Source organism: Vespa crabro, chromosome 2 (assembly GCF_910589235.1).
Source record: "Vespa crabro chromosome 2, iyVesCrab1.2, whole genome shotgun sequence".
NCBI lineage: Eukaryota > Metazoa > Arthropoda > Insecta > Hymenoptera > Vespidae > Vespa > Vespa crabro.
Window position 1 is genome coordinate 51,421 of NC_060956.1, and position 11,080 is coordinate 62,500.

At 42.8% G+C, this 11,080-nt stretch overlaps 1 long non-coding RNA gene across 1 annotated transcript in view; it reads left to right on the forward strand.

Annotated features, from left to right (window-relative positions):
* Nucleotides 1-1,073: 1,073 nt before the first annotated feature.
* The window catches only part of LOC124421677, a 17,395-nt gene continuing 7,388 nt past the window's right edge, over nucleotides 1,074-11,080 (forward strand). The window contains exons 1-2 of the long non-coding RNA XR_006941711.1: nucleotides 1,074-2,662; nucleotides 3,072-3,255. This is a non-coding gene — a long non-coding RNA (uncharacterized LOC124421677). The remainder of the gene's footprint in view (nucleotides 2,663-3,071; nucleotides 3,256-11,080) is intronic.

An 11,080-nucleotide genomic window follows, 5' to 3' on the forward strand; every position in this document is an offset into this window, starting at 1 on the left:
ATTCACGCGGCATCCATTGGCGAGAACCATTCTCCAATGAGACGCCGGCGTTAAACGTACTCAGGTCGCCAACGGAAATAATCAAAGTGTAGCTACGACACGATAAACGGGTAGGGAACTCCGACGGGATATTATGGAAGGGGATTCGCTGACTTCCTCGTAGCTTCCTCGTAATCGTTATCGTGATTGTCGCCGAGTTAACCCCAGCCGATCGTTGACACTCGACGAGAATAAAACCGCGGGCAAACCGCTTTCCGAAGCAAACCGACGGAACAAAAATTATCGATCGTGCTACGCACACGGTTAAAATACTAGATGTACACTCTGTATTTGCTTGTCGCCTTTACATTGACCGCTAGCAACCTCGAGTATCGCAGCAAGTGCATTCGATAGGTACGAAAATGTTTATTGCATTACAAATATTGAAATATTCTCATTACGTTCGTAGACGATTTTCTAGATATCGTCTCTTCAAATCTATTCCCTCCGACTAACCATTACATACGCCTTCATTACTTTCGACATCGATAACATTACATTATATATCGTTCAAGCTGTTCGTCCGGATTGCGTAATCACTACTTTCTTCCCCTTCCTTCTTACCTTTAACTATTCCCGTCATATTCGACCATATTTGTTGCAAAATCTCTTTCTATAAGCGCAAAATAATCCGAATCCATCCTATATTTTGACAAGTTCTCCTTTCTTCCTGAAATATCGCAACTCGGAGTCGCAGCCCTGACGCAGCCCTGACGCAGCCCTGACGCAGCCCTGACGCAGCCCTGACGCAGCCCTGACGCAACCCTGACACGTGCGGCACTTTTAATTCGGACCGTCCTACTTAAACGATGGACCCATTAAAAGTCGATCGATCGATGTTTACGATATTGAAAAAATAACAAATTGTATTTAAAAGCGATTCGCTGTTTCCTGGAAGAAAAAAGAATAAGGAAAAGAAAGAAAAGAAAAGAGAAAAAAGCGCACCAAACACCATGACCAGCACCGTCGGTCACAAGCACCACAGGAATCGGTGGTACTCATAAGCCAGGCAGGGCAGAACATAACAGGTAAAACAGGTTTGTGGGCGTCCTGAGAGAGCTACCTGTACCGCTTCTTCTGGGCCCTTCCGATCCTCTGAGCCTCTCTCCTCCTCAACTTCGGCCTCTCCTTTTGATAGAGGAACCCTCGCTCCTACGGAAGGGTCTTCGTAAAAGATCAGAAAAAAAGGTCATGCGGTGGGAGAAGGGAGAGAAGCAGGAAAGGGAAACGGACCACGTCTACCGTGAGCGCTCTTATGCATACACGTTCACCTGCGCGAGAGCGCGCGCGTAACATAATACGATGAGGATCCCATCGTGCAAATGCCAAAAGAATTTCGTTACTCGAGAGTATGCGCGCTGCTGTCCAGGGACGCCTTGGGATTTGAACCTTCTCCCGCTATAGAAGTGGTTCGACACACTTCCTTCCCTTCCAATAATAAAAACAATTTAGATGTTTTCAACGATTCGCCTTTTTCTAATCGTTCTCACCTTTAATCGGACATAATTAGGTACATGTTATGGTTTTGCTTACGAACAAATCAAATCCTTTCTACGTAATAATAATAACTGTAATATGCTGTGTTTTTACAACGCCGTATCGCTGATATCGCTATATCATACGTACTTGTGTTAAAGCGCTTCCTTTTATTTCTCACGAGTATCGATGGAACACATTCGATTCTACGTATCCTTAGATATACGCACACCTATGTATATATATATATATATATATATATATATACATACATACATATATATACATACATACATACATATATATACATACATACATATATATATACACATATAGCAATATATAGAGGCACGCACATATATAGAGATATCTATAATATGAAGGTGACTGTGAAAGTGCACGCATACGTATGTATATATAAATGTAGACCTTAAAGAGCAGGTAGCGCGCTTTCAATTCGCCTTTGAGATAGCGCGGAAGATCGAAGAAGCTTGGAACTTTTGAGAAGTTAGTAGAGAGGGTCCTCCTTTCTTTGACTGATCGCACGTAAATTTTGAAAGAATCCACGGGTCCATTGTGGATCATCGGTCGTGCGAGAAAAGAAATTTTCCTTCGGCGAGCCGACCATAAGATCTTCCCACATACCTGCGTCGTGATTAATGTCACGCCTGTACGAGACATTTTTCAAGTTATATCTTTTTATACGAAAATACATATTTAATGTATTACGTCGGTTAACATTATCGTTCGTCGTAAGCTACACAGTGTTAAAGTCTAGACGAAACAGCCGGATGGATCAAAGTGACCTATGGCCGTCATGTTGTGTGTACATATGTAGCTGAATCGAGTGATCGATTGAAATCCCGTTGGCGTATCTTATTCTGTCATTACTCGATGGCACTGTGTAATCGACGCATATCGCATTTACGATAGAGCATCGAACGCTGTAAGCGAAGTGGTTTAGTAATCCGGCAGCGGCACTTGCGCAATCCAGGAATTTCTCATGCGAGGCGAAGGAAGGAAATTGCGTTGCCCAATTAGAAATCGCGGGAGACCGCAGAAGGTGGAAAGGAACGAGATAAAGGAAAGAAAAGGAGATAAAAATAGGGAGAGGGAGACGAAAGGATGATCGTAAGAAAGAAGAAAGGTATACACCGACTGAGAAGGGAACAATATATATATATATATATATATATATATATATGTGTGTATCTATATATGGCATCTATATATATATATATATAATGTGTGTGTGTGTGTGTATTTAAATGTGATTAAATGTCATCGTTTCACTTTTCACGTAATTCTCACCAAAAGCGGTCAAAGTTATCGATCTAACTAAAATAACTTAGTAGTAGTCACGGATTGGTCTTTTTTCATCGCGATTCGCGAGAATATCACATCTCGAAGGCAGACATTCTATGGCAACGAGCGATGACGAGGCCTTTGCAAGAATCCGGTCTCTTCCTCCTCCCCTCCTTTCTCCTTTTGCTTTTCTCGAACGATTACGACACTGCTCCTCTCACCTCCGCCTAATCCCAAATGCCGTGTTGCAGAAGCACTGGAATGAAGGAGGACGAGCGGTCGAAGAAGAAAGAAAAGGGTAGGAGGGCAAACGACGGAGAGGAGAAGAGAGCTCCACTCGTCATCCCGGATGTGCAACATCTTTACATGCTATTCTTCGATGCAGTTACCTACCAACACGATTGTTCTCTTTTTCGCCTATTAACGAGTCTTCAGGTATACTTGTCTACTGCATAGATGTATGTACACTCGTATGTAATAAATACGACATATATCCAAAGCGTCTATGGCACGCACGCACGCAGGCAGGCACGCACGCACGCACGCACGCACGCAATGAATAATAATAATCATGAAATAATAAGATATTAGAAGAAATATTCGACCGATTGAATTTGGACGCGAGTATGATTTCGTTATTACATTATTATTAAACGAATAATAGCAATCGTTGGCCTATTCGACTGAGAATCCGACCGAGCGAGTATTCGTTGCTTTGGAGAAAGTGTCTCTTGTACGATGCCTTAAGGCGCATTTCACATGCGCTTTAAGAGCTCCGGCAAAGAGCGAGTTCCGACTCGCGGGCCGTGTGTTAACGCACGCTCGGCTTATGTAATCGGTTACGGTAATAGCGTAGTTATAGCAATCCGGGAGCAACCAACGGGTAACACAATTCCTTGTTAATACGCTAACGAATATACTAGCTCCAACAATATACATTGCTATCGTCAATTTTCATAGGAGATTCGTCTTTATAAAATACAAAAACTAGAAAATACGAGTTATAAAGCATCTGTCCGCGAGGACTTTACCTCGACGACTTCATTTATCCCCCAAACGATATAAACTTTCCATTTCTTTATGAAGCACGAGTACTTATTTATCTATTATTTAACAACAAGTCGAAAGTGATTGATTCTTTTTCATTCCCAAGATGATCCTTCCTTAGGCATAAACCTATCAATTATGTCTGTTACATTGAAAATATGTCATTTCGATGGAATAACGATCGATCCTACGTGCGATATGAGTTACTTGTAATTTAATACATGTGTTAACGCTCGAACGAAGGAAACGAAAGCGATCAAATGAACGATAAGGAAGAAACTCTTGAAGTGAGCGGCAGACGCTTACAGCTATGGCGACTTCATGATTTGACCCGTCGAGCCGACGAACCGGTTATCAATGCTCGGAAGCGTGTCGTTCGGCTCGATTACGATACGTCCTCGATGTAGGTGAGTACAGGAGCGTATATCGTCGTGCACCTACCCTATATGATGTATTATCGTTTATATGTTTATATTAGCATTGGAGACAGCATCAAAATCTTTTGCCCGCTAACAGAACCAGCGGTTTACACCAAACTAATGTCCTTTCTTCCTTCCTTTCTTCCGAACTTTCACGGTCTATTCTTACCTTCGATTACTTGTTCATTTTCGAATCGGCTTTATTATTATCGTCGAATCAAATCTCTCATGACAATCGAAGAATCAAAGTTTTCGCATTAATTTTTGAAACGTGTAGGTATGTATTGCATAAGTTATATAGATATGTGCGCGAGTATTCGCGAAGGCAAAGAGAATCGGATAGGAAGACGAACGAGCGGAACTGAGGTCCGTGGAGCTTCCTTTCCTTTCGACATGCCTGGCTGCCTTCTCATCCTCTCCCACAGATTACGACCAACTTTTCTCTCTCTCTCTCTCTCTCTCTCTCTCTCTCTCTCTCTCTCTCCTCTCCTTCTGCCCCCCTCGCGCGCGCGCGCGCGCGCGTCCATTACCTTCACTCGCTCGCTTATGCGCGCACAAACACACAGGTTCGAACACACAGGTTCGAACGCACACGTTCGAACGCACACGTTCACCTTCTTACTCTCCCTCTCTTGCTTACCGATGTGTAAGCACCACCACGTTAACGACAAGCAACGAGCCGCTGCTAATACTACTAAGAACAACAGTAATGGTCGTAAGACTATTCGAATCGGAGCAGGTCTGGAAAGAAGGAACTACGTTGGACGCACCTACTTCCGGGATGCGTCTCAGCTCGGCGCACCTTCATCAACGAATGATACGTTCTCAACGATCTACATCAAATCTTCTAATACGATCTGCTATCATCGAATTCCCCTTTTCTTTCGGATTATTAAAACTAAATTCTAACTATACTATCGATACGATCGATTACTTGATTTTAAGATCAATTATTTTCGACGAGAGCTTTGACTCGTCGAATAATTATTCGAAGGAATTAATTTGCGAACAAAACTGTTAACACACGTACGTATATAATGGAGGAAACCATTACCTCATTCCGCATCCTTAAGTTCCTATCGAACGGCTTTACCGACTCGACAGACGATCGAATCACTTTACTTTCTACGTAGAAGGAGCTTCTGCAAGTTTACAAATGTGAAACGCACTGTGATGGTGCGCTAACTCGTTTACCCATGGCAAAGATTTTGTATAAATTCTTTGTATAAGGAACAACTAATCGAACAATATCGAATATCTTTGCAACCTCGAGAAAATACTCGTGGCACGATAACCACCAACGCCACTGAGCTCGAGTAACATTAAAATGATTGTGACCTTATCTCGATGCATGCGTACTTTCACCTACTTGAAGCACACAGGCTGTATGTTAAAACATGCAATACTTCGCGCGCTATACATACGATACCTTTGGAGCAATCTGAAATTGATGCATTATGCGTATAAATTTAACGCAAATTAATAACATAGTTGAATCATCCTCTCTCTCTCTCGCACGCGCGCACCTAGAATTTATCAAAATGATGTAATCGCTTTCTAGCGAGATTACAACTAGTACATGCAACCTCCTTGCGTTATTGGTCCTTTTTATTATAAAACCTTTAAAGTTTTACGAAGAGCATGAAATTTACCAAAAAATTCCAGGCGATCTGCAAAGGTATGAAATTCCATCCGTTCACCGATTTTCTCTTGTCACGACAACATAAGGTGCGCATAAGGTGAAGGTATCGATTGCGCAACATCTATATTATGCAACGAAGGCGGCTTCCTGCTGTTATCCAATCGTCCGGAGCACAGGAACTCGATATAGTTGCACAGTCGCTATTTTCAAAACGCTATTTTTCTTTCTCTTAGCTTCGTCAAAGTGCTCCGATAAATGAAATTATCTACGTAATCACAAACGAGTTTTTCGTCTATTGAAATATAGTTTTGAAACGCCCTGTTACACAATTACATTGCTAATGCAATACCTTGGGTAAAGTGATCGATCTTACGACGATACGACTTGTTTGATCCTTCTTCAAACATTTATACTTCCATTTCTACGTTCCTTTTACGTAGACATCTACATACCTATTTTACTAACAATAAATCGGAAGGCTTCGTATGCTCATGCAGAAGAATGTAACGAACTTTTATAGGAAGCCGTAGCGCGCATCTGACATTTGGAAGCGTTGCGAAAGCGACTGTGGGAAGTTCTACGCGAAGCTGATATTTACGCGCGAAGAAAGTAAAGGCACCAGCCATGATGTTTCGAGCTCGATCGATTCTCGCTTGCTACGATGAAGTAGCTAGAATATAATTCTTTCTCCATGACAATTTGGTATTGGCCGGATTAAATGTCACAATCAATACCAGTTCATACGTCTAATTGAAAATTAATGCATCGTATAAAAGGATATCGCATTGAAAATGATATAGATCTATGATTTAGATATTCGGGCTCAAAGGTACCGTTGAAAAATAAAGGTCCGGACAAAATTGACGGGCGATTGTATGAGGGACACATCCGTAGACGATTGGAAATAATTCCTGTGTGAAATCCGTACGATGATCGTAACGCTCGCTCAACGATCGTCCACATTAATGTTCGTAAGCGTCGCTGATGCAATCCTGGTATTCGTAGCAAGTAGAGATAGACGATAAATCATGTATTTAACGCCCTGCTCTCCCTTACCTAGCCTTGAGTCTACGTTGCACGGAGCATATATCGTATTTAAGGATAGTAATCCGAACGAACGCATATCGTATACGCTAGACGCTAGACGCTAGACGCTAGACGCTAGACGCTTACCGTGCTCTTGATTCTATTTTCCTTTTTTCTAACGCCTCGCCAATTCGCTAAGATACGCAACATAAATGTTGGAAAACTAAGGCATTCTCGCTATACTCGAACGACCGTATCGAGAGACGCGTGTATGCGCATATGCCTGATAGACATGAGTTGGTTTCATTAGGTTCTCAACTCTATCAATCGTTCCATGTTACGTCTTACCAGTATTAAAATATTTCAAATGTTCTTTATTAGAAAGGATGTGATCATAGCTGTTTGTTTTCTCTTTGTTTATGCAATTGTACTTAGTAAAATCTCTACAGCAATACCATACATTCATACATACATGTGTGTGTGTGTGTGTGTGTGTGTGTGTGTGTGTGTGTACACATATACATATATGTATATATATATATATATATATATATATGTATATATATATACATATGCACACACACGCAGATACGTAAATAGATATGTTAATAGATAAGATAGAATAGTAATTGCGAGAAAGAATAAATCGTAATCTTCCTTCGCGTTGAGAAACGCGTTCAGTTGGATGGCAACTCGGTGGATGCTATCCACTCGCACGTTCTCCAGACAGAAAAGAGAACTGCGAGAAATTCTGGCGCGGAGCGCTACTTCCTGTTCAGTCGTCGCAGAAACTCCCGAGGGTTGGCTGGCTGGGAGGCATTTCATTTCCTTGGCGACTTCCGGCAAACGCGACGCTTCCGCCGTATCGGGACCGGGGCCGCCGTCGGCGTCGTAGTCGGCGTCGGCGTCGGCGTCGACGTCGTGTTCCTGCCCCACCCTTGTTCCGGTTCCCGTTTCATCCGCTTCCATCCCAACCACCCACCTAGGCATCCAAGCAGCCAGTCAGCCAGCCAGCCAGCCAGCCAACCAACCAACCAGTCAGCCAGCCAGCCAGCCAGCCAACCAACCAGCCAACCGACCGACCGACCGACCGACCAACCGACCGACCGACCACCCTCTATACTACGTCGCTTCTCTCACCCCTATCCTTTCCGCGCTTTCCTCTATCTGCCGCCCTTCCGCTCTACCCTCTTTCCCGTTCCTCTCCTTCCGCTCCACTCCTACCCACGTTGATGGTGCACAGAGCACTTCCGCCCACCCACCATCCCTTTCTCTGACATTTTCCTTTAACTTCCGTTCGTTCCTCTCCTTCGATCGTGCTTTTGCTTTTCTTTTAGAACCTTTCCAGTATCTAGACAATTAATAGATGTTCTATTTTTAGAAAATACACATTAGTGCTTCTTTTTACACTTTTTTCATTAATTCAATTCACATCTTCAAAAGCTAAAGCGACTTTTCTGCGTTAACGATTGTAATCCGAAATAATGATCCTATTGGAGACGAAAACCTTCATGGCCTCCAATAAATATATCTATGTGTGTGTGTGTGTGTGTGTGTGTGTGTGTGTGTGTGTATTTCATAAGGCACTATTAAATTCGGTAGATACACTTAACCGGAATCAAACGAAATCAAAATTCATCTTCGATTCCATACTTGATCGTTGAAATCGTCGAAAAAAGTTCGTTGGTATGCCGTTGATCATTTGATCATTCCGAAATCTACTTAAACGCAACAATCGAGAATACACCTCCTTCTCTTTTTGAATAAAAGCCTATGGTCTGTCGAGTTGGTATTTCGTGTAACGGGAGGAATTGGTATGCTCCTTCGTGTCACGAGATTACGTATTCTCGATGAGAAACCGAGCGGTTCGTGTACTTACCCCGGATGTACGTGTGCCAGCAACTTGGTGAGAAGTGTGCTTTACGCACCTGTCGCGAGTTTCGATGTATCTTTTACACTGCGGTGCCAACGAACTCTAGCGATCCATTCGAAATACATTCCAAAGATCGTGGACATTTTTTTTTACAAGGAATAAACCATTACTTTGTATACCTTGGCTTGTCTATTGGCGTTGCTTTTGTACGAGTAGCGACAAAATCTGCTTATAAAAGAGAGAAATCTTATAAATTATCGATTGTTTTAACATGTATTATATCGATAGATATAATATCTTTTGACGTAATACATTTTAAAACTTTTTCCGCGCTAAAATCTCCAATGTCCGAAAAGTTACTATGCACCCGCACACGCACATTAATACTCTTGCTTGCGGCGCTCATGTGTGACTGTAAAGACGCGCCGGGATGACGATTATCGAGGGAGGCGACCGAAGAAGGTTGCCGCACATGTGTTATATCTATCCTAACAACGTAGAACGTAGAACATAGTAACCTTTCACACGACCCCAGAATTTGGATTTTCTCAAGGTTCACTCGTGTGTCCCATCGCGTCGGGCTACCTATGTATATAACGCTACGTATCCTTATATACATACGTAAGATTTTCTTTTCCTCTCTCTCTCTCTCTCTCTCTCTCTCTCTCTCTCTCTCGTTCGAAATTCTGAAATAACATGGGATTTCTGCTTTATTTTCGCAGTTATTTCTGCCAAAAGAGTAACGAAAAAGAATGTTCAAGTATACATTATGGGTATACATTATGAGTATACATTATGAATATAACGCTCGAGTAAATTTCGATAATAGGCTAAGGTGAGGCGATGCGGTAATCTTCTCTGTGGACATCTTTCAACGATCGATACCGATCGGGGCAGCAGAAAAAGGGAGGAGAAACGAGAGAATAGAGAAAGAGAAGGAGAAAAGAAGGATCTAGCTGGAGTTATACGACACCCCCTCCCTTTTCTGAACTGAGTTTTACTATCATCCCTACATATGGGGATGGTAGTGCGGCACATTCTAAACCACGCGGGACGTACCATCTGTGCACGTTCTGTCGCACACCCTCCCGCTATTTCGTCGAAAGTGACTACGTCGCGCTATCGAGAAGAATGTCAGCGTCCTTTCAATAGACAAAGAAGATAAAAGTGAATCTCGGAGATGTATCGTTTTTATTCGTTATCCCTTTCGCCTTTCCCTTTCTAGAAATTAATCGATCAAAGTAGAACGATGTAATATCTAGATTCTCAAAGTTGAGAAACGATTTATAATTCGACGCAATTAACTCGTGAACCTCGCTAATGAATTTTTTTATTCAAACGCAATTCAAACGCAAGGCCCAAGTTAGATCCAAGTGTCAAGCTAGATCGATCGATCGATCGATCGTAATGCTAAATCGATGGAGAATAAAAATGGAAAAAAATCAATATGTCGTGGTAATGCTTACGTAGCGAAGCGGAGCGCGCAAAGTGATCTCACTCGAGACAATTGCTGCTGGCCCCATCAAGCTTCATCAGGGTGATTAGCGAACGACATACCCCGTGGGTCGCTCCTTTAGATTAGCCGGTGCCCCCGACTCGCGGATCTCCCCCACCCCTTTTCTCTTTCCTACGTCCTACGTCACCACCGGGACCGTCCTGCATACGTCGCCTTCTTTCCTTCTCATCGCCTTCTTTGTTCCTCTTCTTCTCCTCGCGATCATTCCGAGCGTTCGAGCCACCAATGAACGTGACACATCGGTCAATGACACGCGTGTGCACATGCGGGTAAAGTAGCCCGGCCACGCTCGAGAGGCTTCTTCCTCCTCTGATGTCTCCTCTCCTCCTTCTTATCATTATTATTATAACCACTACTGCTATAGTATAATCGTCAGTATCATGCACGATGTATTAATCCCTCTTTCTCTTTAAATCGTACAAATTTTAGTAATTCGCCTTTAAACGTGCCTCGACCGAACGATAGCTGCTCGGTGAACATTAGGTGAAGGCTCGATAAAGACTCGATGAAGACTCGATAAACATCCCTTAACAGATTCTCAGTTACGAAATCGGAGATAGATCTACCTGCATCTCATATATCTAATCTACGTATTAATGCTGAATGCTTCTCGCGGCAGGACGCTTCTACGTACGTATGATATGTATGATACACACACACGCGCGCGCGCGCACACACTTGCATATAGATATACTGTAAAAGTAGAGGAACCCTCGCCTCGTACTCACCCCTTGAGC